This window comes from Eptatretus burgeri, chromosome 9, assembly GCF_056783735.1.
Source record: "Eptatretus burgeri isolate ZD-2024b chromosome 9, Ebu_testis_v1, whole genome shotgun sequence".
NCBI lineage: Eukaryota > Metazoa > Chordata > Myxini > Myxiniformes > Myxinidae > Eptatretus > Eptatretus burgeri.
Genome location: NC_140969.1, coordinates 68636785 through 68655102, shown reverse-complemented (window position 1 = coordinate 68655102; position 18318 = coordinate 68636785). Strand labels below are relative to the sequence as shown.

General features: G+C 40.9%; 1 protein-coding gene across 14 annotated transcripts in view; it reads right to left on the bottom strand.

Annotated features, from left to right (window-relative positions):
• Positions 1 to 18318, bottom strand: part of LOC147020296 (uncharacterized) — a 50743-nt gene that overhangs the window by 28362 nt on the left and 4063 nt on the right. The window lies entirely within an intron of this gene.

Genomic DNA, 18318 nt, shown 5'->3' with positions numbered 1-18318 from the left:
TAAACCTTTACCCTCCGCCCATCAGGGACGGTCTTTCTCTTCGTTTCCCACTAACCTGGTAAGACTCCCTCATCGACCAGACTCCTGGACGCACTTGCAGGTGTGCCGGAAACATATCCTCTTGAAATTCATTGAAAAAAATTCAAGAGCACAACAAGGTACGACCACATTTTAGCAGCGAATGCGACAAAATGGTCAAAAGGTTCTACAAGGTGAACACATAATGCATCGCGACGATGATCTTTGTGATGCTGCAAGCATTGTTGTCATAGTAACCACATTCGGTTCCAAACGAACCCATTTCAGTTTTCATTGTATTGTTGCGGATCCGGGGTGGCGGGAATCTGACCCGGTCCCTGGTGCCACCCTCGCCACCACCGTCTCCGGGAGTCTATAACGCCGGCCGGCTCGGCACAGGCCTCGGGTCACGCATCTTTAATCGCGATACCAACGTAATCCTGTACCTTACCAGTTGGGGAGATTGAACCCCGGTTACAGACTGGCTTTATCAGTGACGGAGCGGAGTCTACCAGTTTGTAACCATTTTGGTCTTGTATGACAATCGAACGGATCGTTCCTCGACGCGACACGCATTAATCCATAGCGGCAACTTCATCAGAATTAACCAGATTGATTGGGGACATCAGGGATCACAACACAAGCAATAACACGACAGTGGCTTTATTAACAATCAACCCGTTCTTAACTGGGGAACCACGGCAAAAGGTTTCGAGGGGATTACTACGAAATATGCCTTATACAACACGTGCAAACAGACATGCATGCAGGACAAGACAGAGTACTTGGGGATGGCTCATGGACGAGAGGACCGTGTCCCAAAAGCATGAAGGTCGCTCGTAAAAACCAGCGGGTTTCCACGGGTTTGAACTCCCGCTCGAACGTGCCGCGCAGCAAGAAATGGCGGCGCAGCACTCCAGCTCCCGCCCAAGTCACCGCGTGCGCGGTTCTCCTCAGCGCGCTCTGGCTCCACGCCACGTCGACGATGCGAGATCGCCGATCTCTCTCCAGGGTTCAGCACACGAATCCCGGCCTGGCCTGTTCTCCATTCAAGGTCTCAGTCGAGGCCCGAGTTCCGCAGGCGGATCACAACGTGTCGAGCCGTGAGGTGAGCAAGGACCGTCAGACGCTCCGGCGTATCCTCTCCGGCCTTCCCGCCTCGAAGCCCGACTCCCGCTTCGTCCCCTCAGTTCCTCTCTCGGTCGAATCACCGACGTGCAGGTCGGTTCAGCGTCTCTCCCGGCAGACCCAACACGGTGCCTCCTTCCTTCGCTCGTTTCGAAGCGACTCCGAGCACGCCTCGAGAACCCGGCCATTCCTCACACACAGCACTCCTTTCGTCCCCTTTTCTTTTCTCCTTCGAGTCGTGAGGTGAATCGATGTGCAGGTTCCGCTTTCTCTGCCGGTCGATTCACCACTGGCTTTTTCTTTTCTCTCTCTCGCCTCGACGCGCGAACTCCTTCGACACACGTCTGTCTCGTGACTCCCTGACCAAAGGCTCCTCCCCTTACGTCACTTCCTGTCCAGGCCACACTCCAAGCTCTCGGCCACTCCTCTCAGCCCACTGGGAGGGGCCTATTCCGGAATGAGGAAGGAATAAAAGTGATCTCTCGTTTCACCACCATAGCACGAACACCAAAACAGGCCGTTACACCTCCCGACACACACATATCGCCCCTTATACAACACAACCTATCCATACATGAAATTAATGGGGGAACTGAGCTAATTCTATATTTAGTATTCCCCTTTAGGGCCATTTCCGTCACAGTATCATCATCCCATGTATTATATGTAATTATATCATGGTTTGTAATCTTTGTGAACAGGTTTGCCTGAAAGTCGTTTTACCCCTCATCAGCAAAGCATTCATTCTTAAACTCTTAAAATACAGGTTTATTGTGCTGTACTGTACTTATTATATAAAATAATCACTAATTGTATTTGCATGTGCTCCATCACTATGGAGATGATCAACATCAATATCTTGAATGCATCCACATTATAATGTTCAGCACTGTTTGCATTCTCAATCAAATGCTGTCCAATAGCAGATGCACACGATGTTGGGATTGATGCTGGGACCTTCATACAAGCCTGTACCGGCTGTATTCGCAGACCAATAGTGTTTTACCTGATGGACAAAGGGACGTGATGTTTGATTCTGTCAGTCGGAATCTGGGTAGTTCTGCCTTCATACCGAGCATCACACCAGCACTTGAACTCATAAATAATATTGCTAAATTTTGAGGCAGACAGAACATCCTTCTGAACTGCAGGAATCAGATATCGAGAGGTGAAAATCACTCTTGGACGAACAGCGAGATACATGTTTGAGACGCATCTTTTGATTTGTTCCTCATATCTTTGCGTTCAAGATGTGCATTCAAATATCGAGGAGAGGACGAAGTACATCACATCTCTGAATACCAGAAGTGGCATTTATCTATTCCATGGACCCTGTGTTATGTCGGCAAACAGACTTTGTCCACTCTCTTTGCTCATTTGTGCAAAGAAGAAGAAGAACACGAACTTGTCTCACGATCACAGATGTTGATGAAGAGGATTCTGAAACAGCCTCAGGGGCTCTGCCTCAGACTCTGCAACCTCCAACTGGAGAGCTGAACACTGAACAGGCTCCTCTCACCTCGACCGTTGGGAGGTGATGACACTTCAAGAGAGAACGTCCAATCGGAATTGACTGTTGATAGGTGTCTATTCGACTATTCTTCTTCCTTACCTCATTCAGTTAGTGCGTATTTCACCTGAAGAGAGCACAACGAAAAGCCTTGTGGTTTTCTTTTCATCTGTTTTCTGGTAATGTCCTACAAATGTCTCAACTGATTAACTTTTTTTTTTAATTTATGCACAATAAAACCTCTCGAAGCCTGGTGTTGGCGCAGTGGTTTGGGCAGTGGCTTGGGACCCAAAAGGTCCTGAGTTCAAGCCCCGTTGGGACACTGAATTAATATATGTATATGTATATACATATATATATATATATACATATATACATATTTATAGAGATATATATATATATATATATATATATATATATATATATATATATATATATATATATATATATAGAGATATATATATATATATATATATATATATATATATATATATATATATATACATACATATATATATATATATATATATATACATATATATATATATATATATATATATATATACATACATATATATATATATATATATATATATATATATATATATATATAAACCAAGTCGAAAACACCAGGGGGTTGACTCAGCCTGCCATCCTTCCGAGGTCACGAAATGAGTACCAGTTGTACTGGGCCCGGTGTATGCCCCGGTTAGAATGGGTGTACCATATCCCTGTGTGTCGTAAGAGGTGTCAGGAAGGGCATCCGGCGAAAAACCAATGCCAAATCATTATGCGGACAACAAAACGAATTTCCATACCGGATCGGTCGATGCCTGGGTTACCAACGACCGCCACCGGTACCGGTGGTCAGCAGGGTACCAGTGGAAATTGTGCTACTGCTGGGCGAAGGAGGAGAAGGAGATGGGGAAGGCGAGTCCAGAGGCAGTGGGAGAGGGGGAAGGGTAGAAGTGTGCAGGTGAGAGTTGGAACTCTCAATGTTGGGATGATGACTGGCAAAGGGCGAGAGTTGGCTGATATGATGGAGAGAAGAAAGGTGGACATACTGTGTGTACAAGAGACCAAGTGGATGGGGAGTAAGGCGAGGAGCATTGGAGGTGGTTTCAAACTGTTCTACCATGGTGTGGATGGGAGGAGAAATGGTGTCGGGGTAATCCTGAAGGAAGATTATGTCAAGAGGGTATTTGGAGGTGAGGAGAGTGTCTGACCGAGTGATGAGTGTGAAGTTGGAAGTTGAATGGGTGATGATGAAGTCATCAGTGCATATGCCCCACATATGGGGTGTGAGATGGAATATAAAGAAGATTTCTGGAGTGAGTTAGATGAAGTGGTGGAGAGTGTATCCAAGGATGAAAGAGTGGTGATTGGAGCAGATTTCAATGGGCATGTTGGGGAAGGGAATAAAGAGGATGAGGAGGTGATGGTTGGGTACGGTCTCAACAAGAGATATGTGGAAGGGCAAATGGTGGTGGAGTTTGCAAAAAGAATAGCAATGGCAGTGGTAAATACATATTTCAAGAAGAAGGAGGGACACAGGGTGACATACAAGAGTGGAGGAAAGTGCACACAGGTGGATTACATGTTGAGCAGGAGATGCAACCTGAAAGAGATTAGTGACTGTAAGGTTGTGGCAGGGGAGAGTGCAGCTCGACAGCATCGATTGGTGGTCTGTAGGATGATTTTGGTGGTGCGGTTGAGGAAGAGAGTGAAGGCTGAACCAAGGATCAGATGGTGGAAGCTGAAGGAGGAAGACTGTTGCGTGAAATTTAGGGAGGAGGCGAGAAAGGCGTTGGATGGTGGTAAAGATGGGTGGGATGATTGGGCAACGACAGCAGAAGTGGTGAGGGAGATTGCGAGGAAGGTACTTGGTGTGACATCTGGACAGAGGAAGGAAGATAAGGAGACTTGGTGGTGGAACGAGGAAGTACAGGAAAGTATAAGGAAGAAGGGGTTGGTGAAAAGGAAGTGGGATAGTCAGACAGATGAAGAAAGTAGCGAGGAGTACAAGGAGTGGCGGCAAAAGGCAAAAAGAGAGGTGGCAAAGGCTAAGGAAAAGGCATATGACGAGCTGTATGAGAAGTTGGATACAAAAGAAGGGGAAAAGGATTTATACCGATTGGCAAGACAGAGGGACCGAGCTGCGAAGGATGTGCTGCAGGTTCGGGTGATGAAGGACGCAAATGGGAATGTGCTGACGAGCGAGGAGAGTGTGTTGAGAAGGTGGATGGAGTACTTTGAGGAGCTGATGAATGAAGAAAATGAGAGACAGAGAGACAGAGAGACAGAGAGACAGAGAGACAGAGAGACAGAGAGACAGAGAGACAGAGAGACAGAGAGACAGAGAGACAGAGAGACAGAGAGACAGAGAGACAGAGAGACAGAGCGACAGAGAGACAGAGAGACAGAGAGACAGAGAGACAGAGAGACAGAGAGACAGAGAGACAGAGAGACAGAGAGACAGAGAGACAGAGAGACAGAGAGACAGAGAGACAGAGAGACAGAGAGACAGAGAGACAGAGAGACAGAGAGACAGAGAGACACAGAGACAGAGAGAGACAGAGAGAGAGAGAGAGAGAGAGAGAGAGAGAGAGAGAGAGAGAGAGAGAGAGAGAGAGAGAGAGAGATGGAAGAGGTGGAGATTGTGAATCTGGAAGTGGGGTCGATCAGTGAGGATGAAGTGAGGGCTGCTATGAAGAGGAAGAAGAGTGGAAAGGCGGTTGGCCCAGATGGTATACCAGTGGAGGCATGGAAGTGCTTGGGAGAGATGGCAGTGGGGTTGTTGACCAGATTGTTTTATAAAGTCTTGGAAAGTGAGAGGATGCCGGAGGAGTGGAGATTAAGTGTACTCGTTCCGATTTTCAAGAATAACGGTGATGTACAGAGCTGTGGAAATTACAGAGGGATAAAGTTGTTCAGCCACGCCATGAAGGTGTGGGAAAGAGTAGTTGAAGCTCGGTTGAGAGGAGAGATGACGATCTGTGAGCAGCAATATGGGTTTATGCCAGGAAAGAGCACCACTGATGCGATGTTTGCTTTGAGAATGTTGATGGAGAAGTATGGGGAAGGTCAGAAGGAGTTACATTGTGTGTTTGTTAATTTTGAGAAAGCTTATGATAGGGTGCCAAGAGAGGAGTTGTGGCATTGTATGAGGAAGTCGGGAGTGGTGGAACAATATGTGAGGATCGTGCAGGATATGTATGAGGACAGTGTGACAGCGGTGAGGTGTGCGGTAGGAATGACGGACCGGTTTAAGGTATTTATGGTTTAAAGTGGGATTGCACCAAGGATTGACTCTGAGCCCTTTCCTGCTGGCAATGTTGATGGACAGATTGACGGACGAGATCAGACTGGAGTCTCCATGGACTATGATGTTCGCGGATGGCATCATGATCTGTATGGAGAGTAGGGAGCAGGCTGAGGCGAGCCTCGAGAGGTGGAGGTACGCACTGAAGAGAAGGGGGATGATAGTCAGGTGGAGTAAGACAGAGTGCATGTGCATAAATGAGAGGGAGCGTGGTGGTATGGTGCGGTTGCAAGGAGTTGAGGTGGGAAGCTGGATGCGTTTAAATACTTGGGATCAACTGTCCAAAGTAACGGAGAGTGTGGGAGAGAAGTGAAAAAGAGAGTGCAGGCAGGATGGAGTGGTTGGAGAAGAGTTGCAGGAGTGATTTGTGGCAGAAGGGTAGCTGCGAGAGTGAAGGGGAAAGTATATAAGACGGTAGTGAGACCAGCTATGTTGTATGGTTTGGAGGCGGTGGCACTAACAAAATACAGGAAGCGGAGCTGGAGTTGGCAGAGTTAAAGATGCTGCGATTCTCGTTGGGAGTGACGAGGATTGATAGGATAAGAAATGAGTGTATTCGAGGGACAGCACAGGTAGGATGGTTTGGAGACAAAGTGAGAGAGGCGAGATTGAGATGGTTTGGACATGTGCATAGGAGGGAAGCGAAGTATATCGGGAGAAGGATGTTGAAGATGGAGCCGCCAGGCAGGAGGAGAAGAGGAAGGCCAAAGAAGAGGTTCATGGATACGGTGAGGGCAGACATGCGGGTGGTTGGAGTGTCAATGGAAGATGTGGAGGATAGAGCGAAATGGAGACGGTTGATCCGCTGTGGCGACCCCTAACGGGAGCTTGCCGAAAGAAGAAGAAGAGCACAATAAAACCTCTCTATTCAAAGAGTTTAAGAACAAATGTTTATGTCTCGTGGGGTTTGTAAGGGCAAGACTCAAAAAGGGTGTGGATGGGGCAATTAAAGGGGTGAGGCCAGCATTAGGATCCAACTTTTTAGATTATGCTAATTTAATAATTTTCACAAACTCTCGTTTTCAATCTGAGTATCAACTACTCTCACAAAGTTTTAATGCTGGTCTTCAAAAAGAAGATATAATCGGTTTATTTAAACTTCAAAACAAACTAACTGATTACAACATTGAAGATAAGTCAACTATTTTGTGATACACAGAGATATAAAAAGAAATCAAAGCCGATAACTTGTATTCTTCGTGAAAATACGGATATATACCTTCTCCCCAATATTTGGATAAATCAAAAAAGAACCTCATTATCTTTGATGATTGTGTTAATGAGAGAAACCAAACGGTAATAGATTGCTACTACACAAGAGGGAGACATTGTTCTTGTAATTGTATTTATCTTAGTCAATCTTACTTTCAACTCCCTCGTCGCTCAATTCGAAACAATGCTAATGCTTTTATTTTGTTCAAGTTAAATTCAATAGTTATAAACAATTTTTGGAGAGACAATTGTTCTACATTATGTAGTAAAAAGGAATTTGGGGATTATGTGAAGCACACCACTGAAAAATGTAAATATATTGTTGTGAAACAAGATGAGATATTGAGGGGTATATTTTTTATAATATAAACAACTACACATATAAATGACAACTGTTGTTATAAATTTTGTGGGGAAATCTGCTTCTGGAAAAAAAAATCATAAATGAAAGTTCTTGAATAGTACAAATGAAAATATTGTAAATTTTCTAAAAAAAACACCACGTGATTCGTATTGTTTCAACAACAACTAGAGCAATAAGACCTAGAGAAGTAGAAGGTGAAGATTATTACTATATTTCGGTAGAGGAACATATGCGATTGAGGAATGAATGTCAAATATTTGAGGAGTTTTCTCTTAGTACAACAAAATATTCACATTGTAAGAGCGAGTTAAAGAAACTAAAATCTGGTGGTCTTGGGATATTAGAAACTAATACAGAAGGAATGAGACAAGTTATTAAAACATCTGAGTGGTAATGGGGTTAAGATTTTATCATTGGGTTTTGATGTTGATTAAGAAACTCAATGCAAACGTATGAAAAGCAGAGATACAAGTATTGGTGAAGAAGAAATTACAACTCGAATTAATGTCAATAAAGAAAAGGATTTATTTTAACACATCCACTTTAATGATGAAGAAAAGGAAAATTTCCCTGTTGACCTTTATAATTCAGTGAATGACATTTTCCAATAAATGAATGGATGTGAAAGAAAGAGCAAGAAGATTTAAGGAGCATCAACAGTTGGTTTCAAAACCAACCATTAAACTTAAAAAGAACTACAAGGTTGATTTCCCAATTGATAATTCATTTAGAGAGTTATTGGGTTTCTCCTCAAAAAAGATTGAAACTAATGGGCATTTTACAGTGATAATGTCATTCAAATATCCTCAGGAATAAATTTGGTATTAATTCACTGTGATTTGATTGGTGGTGCTTATAATGATGGAATGAGATGAAATACAATATTTTCATTCAGCGCATACTCAATCCCAATTGGTTAAAATTTCAATTTAGAACCCAAAAATCTGGTTTATCTACCTGTGTCAGGAAAAACCTTATACAGAGTAAATTTCAGGATTATCGACGAAGATAATCGCATGATTTATATTAATGGAGAAATTATATCCATCAGAATTCACCTACGTGAAGTTTTCCAAAAAATAAATATGATGGTTATTGTGAGGAAACACGAGTTGGGAAAATATAAAATAATTACAGGTGTGGGGGAAAATTTTATATGAATGTATTCTAAATTGTAACAAAAGGAGTTTTAGAAATGTAACTGTTATGCTGCAAGTTGAATTGGCTGTCATTTCTGGCCAAAAGACTTTTGCTCTAAATGATAAGAAATGTGTTGTTCCGGAGCAGAGTGACCGAGCCGATAAACGAACCTTTGCCTAGAAATGTACGAAGTGGATTCTCGTCTAAAGGACACGTCTGCAGTCTGGGTGAATAGCCCCCCAACCTCTCTCTCACAAAAGTATAAAATGCTTTCAAATGTAAAATTGTTTCAGTGCAAGTACCTGAGAAAGTATTAGAATCTCAGTGGCTTGTACTCCTTGGAACTGACCAAGTACCAAGTTAGAATAAAACTCTCTGATGTAATGTGGAAGTGAATTGAATCGGGTTTGGTCTAACTGTTAACTAAAGTAAGAATAAATGAAATAGAAATAATAATATTGCAATCAATGGGAATTCTTAAGTTCATTGTACGAGGGTGAGAAGTGTATGGTGGATAATTAGAAAATAAATTGTTTCACAAGGAAGGACTTGTGTGGACATCAGTTTTATCAGTGTCGATAGGGTTTTTGTAGGATTATATAACCAAATTGGACAAACGTTAAACTCTGCCTGAAGTCAAATAGGATTCCACAATCAGCCAGTTAGAATCCTTCAGGAGGACAACGATCACAACAAGGTGGGTTTAAAAAGTCCACAACAGTTGTTGCCTGATGACTCGGATTCGTGGTGCGGTGCTCGTGACTGGAGGAGCTTAATCTGCCGGAGGCAGTGCCTGGAGGAACGACAAGTGCTTGATCGAAGGTAAGGGAGAGCGGTCTCAGCAGGTAACGCATTTGGAACAAAGAAAAGTTCATTGTCAGATAATTTTGTTGAGAGAAAGAAGAGGATCCAGCGGAGGGAGTCCGTTTTAAAGTAAACGATAAGTACTGTAGTTGTTTTAGAAAAGTGCTGGAGAAGAAGAGGAGTCAGATGACAAGAAGAGGCTCATTAAGGTGCCAGATGCGTAATTAAATGGGAATGATGAAGCGACATGCCACATGTTTGCATTGATACGGACCGGCTGTAAGAGAGAGGCCGAGAACACGGCTGAGACGCCGAGATAGGGTTAAAATAGATAAATATTATTAGTTACCTGTTTGTAAGAGTTATAAGAGTTACTTTTTGGTCATTGAACTCACTGGAAGTTTGTTGGCAGTGAGGTTGTTATATTCTATTGTGTGGAGGTTTTACGGATTTGTAAATGCAATGATTTGCACGAAACGTTTTGTAGAGTGCAGGAGATGATTAACCGGCTGGGAGCGTGGTTGGTGATTTGCATTGAGATGCATGTGTTACTGAGAGTAAAAAATGAAATTGTGCGAGTCCAATATTCACTGCAATGAAACGTGTTCTGTTGGGATTTTGACAATATTTTAACTCGTGCTGAGTTGAGCTGTGGGTCTGTTTGAAATGTTTGAAATGTTATGTTATGTTAATGTTATGTTTGAAATGTTATGCATTCTTGGCATTGTGGTTTCACGCGAAGGTTGCAAACTACACTGTGTGAGACCCCCCTCCACTCGATCTGTGGGGGGTGGCATATCTTTACACTGAGTCTTTGTTCGAGCCTTTGCTTTAGGTGTGAAATTTGATTCATATGCAGATTCAAGAGGATGAGATAGAAATGTGATTGGTATTTGTCACGTGATCACACGCGAGTCTATGATATGCAATGCTCGTTAGTGTGTGTGTGCTGAAGCCATAACAGAGTAATGCAAACTGTGGGTTTTGCCTGTCAGAGTTTTTTCCTTTTTCTTCCCATCGGATGTGGAGAGAACTTCCTGTTCCTTGTTCCTTGGTGTTTGTGGCGCACCCTCTCTACTGAATGTTTAAGTGAAGTCCATTTAGGAAATAGTGTTGAAGTTTTATTTTACAACCATAGGGATTTTGAATAAATTGTGAAATAACAATTGTGAATGTGGATATACTGTATTTGGAACATGAAGTCTTGGGAGTTGAGCTCTCGCTGGCATTGTGATGATTTGTAATTACACAACACGGCAGGTTTAAGTGCTGGGCAGGCTCTGAGGACGTGTCAGAAATGTTTCGAAGATTTGATCTGAGTTGAAACCATTGTACTTAAAAGATGTGATTTAAATGTAGAAACGTGATTTGGAATGATTTAAAATTGATTTGATGATGTTTAGCACGTGGGGCGATTCACAGATAATAGATGATTCCCTCGGATGGACGTTGAAATATTGTTTTATTCGTCTGCGAATGTTGAGGTTACCTGAACTTGTGCTGGGAAGGCAATGGCAAACAACCCAGTGTAACCCTTTGATCGATTCAGTCAAGGTAAATTCATGATTTAATTGGATAGATGCTGAAGATTTAATTTTTCATTTATGGATTTTAAAAGGAAATATTTTATTGTTTTGACCAAAAAGTTGTTTAAGAGAGTTTGGTTGTTTATTAGTCTGAAGTTTAAGATGTTTTTCCAAGACTGGGATAAAATTTGGGGAGGGTGAAGCTACATGTGTAGAGAGTGTTTGAGCTGCAATTTAAATGATATTCGCCTGATGACAGATTTGACAAGTGATTTGACAATTTTTGAACAACTGTTTAAAATGATTTATTTGTTTTGATAAAGGAAAATGGATTCGTAATTGAGAAGGTCGGAGGAAGTGATAGATGGTTTGTGTATGTGAGTTGGAAAAAATGGCAGCATGTTTGCTGTTTTGGTGAGAGAGAAGTGGACAGATGGAGAAATGTCAGAGATTTAAAATGTCGATGGAAATAGCAAATGAGATGGATGTTTTGAGTATACGTACAATTGGGATTTCTGTATATTTTAGCATGTTGTTTTTGGGAAATAACAAGGAAAGGGATTAAAATATTGATATAACATATAATGCAATTTAAATGCTTCTATAAGAACCTTTGTTAGTCTTGTTGAAATACATGTGCCCATGACGTTTATTGATTGGTGTTTAATTGATGCTTTGTTTGTTTCGGAGTGTTGAAAGCAGTCTTTGAAGCAATGTACGATTTCGTCTAAATGAAGCTTGCAAAGAACTTCCACACAAAGATTGGAGGATGGGAGAACTCAGATTTGGGTGATTGAGCATTCAACACGTGATCATGCCCCTTCCTGAGGAGATAAGATGGAGCAATGTGGGAAAAGAAAGAAAAAACCCACTGAGGAAAAGGTTGAGCAAAGTCTTAATGTCGGCATTGTGTGGTGCCTGCGTGGAGGAATGTTCTCAGCCACACTCTCGATTGCCGCTCTGCAAATACATCATGAACTTGCTGTGGTTGCTTCAATGTATGACAGGCCTGGAATTCCACACTGCGAGTCGTTTACAACATGTGTTCCTTTTCGTCTCCTTCAACCCAGTATCCGGCCCAAACTTGTACTTGCCCACATCTACCTTCTCCTCAGCTCAAGGAGTGCTTCGATTGTGTTTCCCCTTGGGTGCTGCTATATCCACACCCTGACCTGTTTATCTTCTGACTTCGGGTAGCATGTTTTCAATTTGTGACACATGCTGATGAACAGGCCATAGATTAAATGGAAACTCACTCATTTTCTGATATGAGCACTCGCTGCCATTGTTGATTGAACTTGAGTAATGGAAATCTTTTCTCCTTCAGGAATGGGACATGGTAATCATGTGTAAGAAAAATTATTCAAATTTTCCTTTAAAAAAAAACGGGGGAGTGTGGGGGAAAAATTTATATTCATGTATTCTAAATTGTAACAAAAGGAGTTTTAGAAATGTAACTGTTATGCTACAAGTTGAATTGGCTGTCATTTCTGGCCAAAAGACTTTTGCTCTAAATGATATGAAATGTGTTGTTCTGGAGCAGAGTGACCGAGCCAATAAACGAACCTTTGCCTAGAAATGTACGAAGTGGATTCTCGTCTAAAGGACACGTCTGCAGTCTAGGTGAATAGCCCCCCAACCTCTCTCTCACAAAAGTATAAAATGCTTTGAAATGTAAAATTGTTTCAGTGCAAGTACCTGAGAAAGTATTAGAATCTCAGTGGCTTGTACTCCTTGGAACTGACCAAGTACCAAGTTAGAACTGACCAAGTACCAAGTTAGAATAAAACTCTCTGATGTAATGTGGAAGTGAATTGAATCAGGTTTGGTCTAACTGTTAACTAAAGTAAGAATAAATGAAATAGAAATAATAATATTGCAATCAATGGGAATTCTTAAGTTCATTGTACGAGGGTGAGAAGTGTATGGTGGATAATTAGAAAATAGTTTCACAAGGAAGGACTTGTGTGGACATCAGTTTTATCAGCGTCGATAGGGCTTTTGTAGGATTTTATAACCAAATCGGACAAACGTTAAACTCTGCCTGAAGTCAAATAGGATTACACAATCGGCCAGTTAGAATCCTTCAGGAGGACAACGATCACAACAAGGTGGGTTTAAAAAAATCCACAGCACAGGGGATGGGATGTTCCTTTCCCCATACTACAAGGGTGAAGAGGTGTATCTTGGTAGAGGATGCCATAAACCTAAGAGACAAAGGGGTGTAGGACATCAATTTAGAAAAAAAGGAGATGGGATAATTGATACTCTTATGGGTAAAGGTTCAACTATTCTTAAACATAAAGACCCAATTGGTTCAACTGCTTCTGCTGTGGAAAATGTATCAGGTGCTATAAAGAGTATAAAAGATGCCCAAGAGCAAGGTCATAAATTGCAAGCAATAAAAGAAATTAAGAAAGGCAAAACTCAGTTGTCTCCCCAAGAACAACAGAAAATAATTCAAATACTTGGGTCAGGGTTTCCAAAGTTTTAACATATTTTTTCCTCAATAAATACAAGTATGGAAACAATTGATAGTATCTATGATTTGGATGATACCATTGTCATCTCAAAACTCTACTAAAAAAAAAAGAAGACTACTTCAAGGTAAATGCAATCACTGGAACAGACTGGAATGCAAATGGAACAAAACGTTTTGAAATAAATAATCAACAAACTTATGTGAATCTATCCAAAAGTTTCTTGTTGTGAAATTTACATTCACTAAGGCTGCAAATAACACAAACTCTACACTCGTAAATGATTTCATCTGGAAAATGTTTGATAGTATTCGTTTGTATATTGGAACACAAGAAGTTGAAGCGGTTGATTATGTCTCTGCTACATCTGAAATGATGAAATTTACACTATATTCATTTAGTGATAGAATGGGAAAGAGAGCTGTCAAAGGTTTTATTCCTGATACGGCAAAGGGAACTAACACAGGCCCTGGATATAGTCAAAGAAAATGAATGTATAATGATGATACAAAACAGGCAATAGTTTTACTGTGGCAGTTCCTCTTCAAGGTATATTTGGATTTTGTGGTCAAGATAAAGTTCTGTATTGTCTTAAAATTAGATTTCAACTGCAAAGGAATGATAATGAAAATAGATTGCTTTTTGGTATGGCTAATGTTTTTGCTGCTCAGAATAATTTTCTAATCGATGAAATGAGTTGGTATATTAGTGAATATACTCCTAATCTTAAAACAGAAGAAATGTTGAATAGAAGACTTAACTCAAAAAAACCACTCAATGTATCGTACCTGAAAAGAAAATGCCAACACGTTAAACTGAACCAAACCACTTACACGTGGAATTTGGGTGTTCTGGAAGGAAAGCTGCAATATCTGTGGCTCATTTTTTAAAAACCAGATGGTGATACTGCTACTGATAAGAATAATGTGTTGAGTGATAATGCTAAGGTGAAACAACTTCACATTTCTCTAGATGAAAGGTATTATCCACAAGATAGATTGGAAATTAATTGGGAAAAAAATGATTATGCTGAAGCATACAAGTCTTAAAAAAGGTGTGTGAAAGCAATGGAAATATAGACCCCATTTCGGATATGACAGCATTTAAAAGTCTGTACACAATCTATGCGATTGACCTGAGTGCCCAAAAGGAAACTATAAAGTCTCATCGACTGGATACTTCACTATACATTGAAAGAGGAGAGAGTGAGGAGGTTGATGCATATTGTTTGCTTTTGGAAGAAACAGAATTACAGATTAATACAGATAATGGTGTTATGATTAGTCTCACATAATTTTTTGATAAATAAATGAGTGGTACAGTGCCAACTGGGATATATGTTAATCAAATTAATCTTCATAAACTATCATCTTGTATTCAAAATCAAAAGCCTTGTATAATTAACATTTATACAATTCAGAGAAAAGGAGCAGTAAGAATTGATGTTTTGCTCACAAGAACAGGTGAAAATATTGAACGATACTGGCTCACTGAAAATCAAAATGTCAAAACCAATGTTGAAGAAATATTCAATGAGAGAGACGGGTGGAGGATTTCTCCCATTTCTAATTCCTTTATTTGCTGGTTTAAGTGCGGCTGTAGCATTGACGGGTGGTATTTCAGCAGCTGTGAAAACTGCCAACGAAAGGAAAGCTCAACTCTGGGCTCAAAAAGAGTTGGAAAGACATAACAAATAGATGGAGAAACAAATTAGTGGAAGTGGTGGAATTGTAGATTTTGCTGAAAAACTTGAAAATCTGCCTGATAAAGCGAGAGTGTTAGTTGGAGATATGCTTTCTTCTATCACACAAGCAGGTGTAAAATTAACGAAAAGGGGTAATGGATTATATCTTTCTAATAAATAAATGAGCATTGATGAGTGGTTTGAAGAATTTGGAAAGAATACATCAAATTTAGAACATCAAATATTGTAAGAAATTAAAATTTCATAATGTGGTTATTTGTGTGAGAGATGAATTAACAAACGTGTCTCAACATACAAATACTATTATTATGAACTTAGAAGATAACAATGGGAACGGTTCTCATTGGGTTTGTATTTTTAATAGTCAAGACAAATATTAATTTGATAGTTATGGTCTTCCACCACCTGTTGAAGTAATAAAATTCTTACAGAATGGTGTTTATCAAACATTTCAGGTCCAAGAATTAATTTCCAAGTATTGTGCTCAATTATGTCAATGTGTTATTTCAATTCAACAACAAAAAAATTCTAATGACATTATTTTTAATCTTATATAAATGACATGTTGATGAAGGCCCTGTCACACCTTGACGATCTAGCCAGCGTATGCCTGACGTATGCAAAATTTGGCTAAAACGCTGGCACACGTCGAATACGTTATGGGTAAGTTTGTATACATTAAGAGCACGCTGGCATATGTCATAGTTCGCTGGCATTTTTTCATAGTACGCTGACATACGTCTTTGTACGCTGGCATACGTCTTTGTACGCTGGCATACGTCGTCGTACGCCGAGGTGTTCGACAAATTTTCCATGCTTGAAATTTTTTGACGTATGCCAGCATATGACTCACACGTTCCGCATAATGCTGTCCATAAGTTGAAGGCACGTTACGCAATCGTTGACACACGTCGACACACGTTACTTGTAAGTTACTCACAAGTCGAAACACGTCGAGGTAATGTTTAGCGTACCCGAAACTTATTTCTAACCTATGAGTAATGTGTTGGAGGCACGTTACGCAATCGTTGACCCACGTCGACACACGTTACTTGAACGTTACTCATAAGGCGAAACACGTCAATGTAATGGTTAGCGTCAGTGTTCCAGACTCCCTGTTTTTTATTTATTTATTTATTTTTTTCTTCTTCGGTATGACGGTGATGTTAACACTTCGATTTCTAGTACGGTTATAATATAATATAATTAATAGGCTGCCACTCAACGATTTAAATCATAACCGCTCTAGAAATTGGTGCTCTGAGGTGCTCAAATGTTCAGAATGGCCATGTTTATTTATTAATTTATTTAGGGGGGTCATAGAAGAGTGTAAAATTTCTAATTTGATTTTTTTTTTAATGAGAAAATGGCTAAAAACCGTTTTATTTACCATACTTATTACCATACATACTGGAATTGCCATATGTTTATTAACTTAAATTTTCTGGACTGAGAGCAAAGTTGGAAGATTAGTGTCATCTACTAGAGTGGAACTGACAATTTGGAATTTGAACAATACAAGGGATTTTTTAAAAAGAAAGAAAGCGAGCATTTGATTAATATAAAGAAATTGTATTTTCAATCATTTACAGACTATTATCAATGGAATGTTAACTTAAAATGAAAAATAAAAAACAAAACATTACTTTAGTAGGCAGCAGTATCTAGACAGCTGAAATGTTTCAAAGATCAGCAGGGAAATTGCCCAACCACCAACAATACAACTTTTAAAACCACATTAATACTGTTTATGTGTCACGTAAACCAGGGTCAGGAACATGAAGAGTAATACAACGGAGTCCAGGTATGAGGATGATGAGCAGTGTTCATTCAAAGATAGGGTTTTTACAACAATCACCTCCCTTGCATTAGCAGTACTTGCAACACTTGATCCCAGCTACCCTGCAGGAACACCCATTTTTGCGAGCAGACTTGCCACATGTGCAGGGATTTGGCAGGCCTTTGGGTTTGGAGATCACAATCTCATGGACTAATAAACTGCCCCTTCTAACAAACCCATAAGACTCGGCATTCATAATCAGGGTGGCATCTCTAAATGGGGCTTGGACACACAGCTGCTGTTGGTAATAGCCTCTATGGATACGTTTCCTTGCATTAGTTGAGGTGCAAGTGGTTCTCTCAAAGTCCATCTTGAGGGCATTGTTATCAAATGCAGTGAGACGCAGGTCGTCAAATGTCTCCAGGTCTGTTGATGGTTTGAGACACTTGACCAAGAATGTCTCTGCCATCTGTATTGCACATTCTGCTGGCTGGGTACAGTCAAAATTCAGGATCAGAGAGGAATTTCCTGGTTTGCGGACAGCATTCATGGCTGCAAGTTTAGTTGATATATTGCTGGTTGTATCACACCCAGTCAGCGCATGGAGTTCTGGGAGACACTTTGTGAGTTCGTCTCCCAGTGCTATGCAGATATCATGGAGTGGTAATATTGATCTTTTCACTCCTGAGTTGCGGAGGAGCCAAAGCTCATGGAGGCCAAGATCTCTCCAATTGACTGTAATGTGGTATAACAGGCACACAAGGACATCTGTGTCACTTGATGACAGCGTCATGGATGTAGGTCCTGACCGGTGACTTAGAATGTCCTGCACATGGAACATCATCCTGTCATCAGCTTCCACGTGTGTGCAGTTGAGCTGAGGGAATGGAGAAGCACACCCAGCTGACACCATCAACGCCTGTGGTGATATACCGAGGTATAGAGGTTTGGTTCCGTGGTAATTGGTGGTGAGCCACTCAACATAGAATGCCTGGAAAGCAGTTCTCTAATACCACTGGAACATTTTGGTTTGGTGATATCACATCAAGGACAACCATTTCTTTTGACTTTCTTCTTCTCCCCCTCTCTCCATTCTTGATGCTGTCCTCTCTGCAAACATCAAAAACGATATGGATCTCATCACAGTTGTGCCCAGCTTTGGTGACCATAGATGTCAAGGCAATAGCAAAGTCATGGAATGTCTTGACGGGCAGATCAAGCTTCTTTAAGGGGACCTTTCTCACCAAGGCCATGAAGTCGATAATGATGGCGTGGGTTTGTGGGGAGGTTTCTGGCCCTTTTTGATCTATTAGTGGGCACAACTTCAGC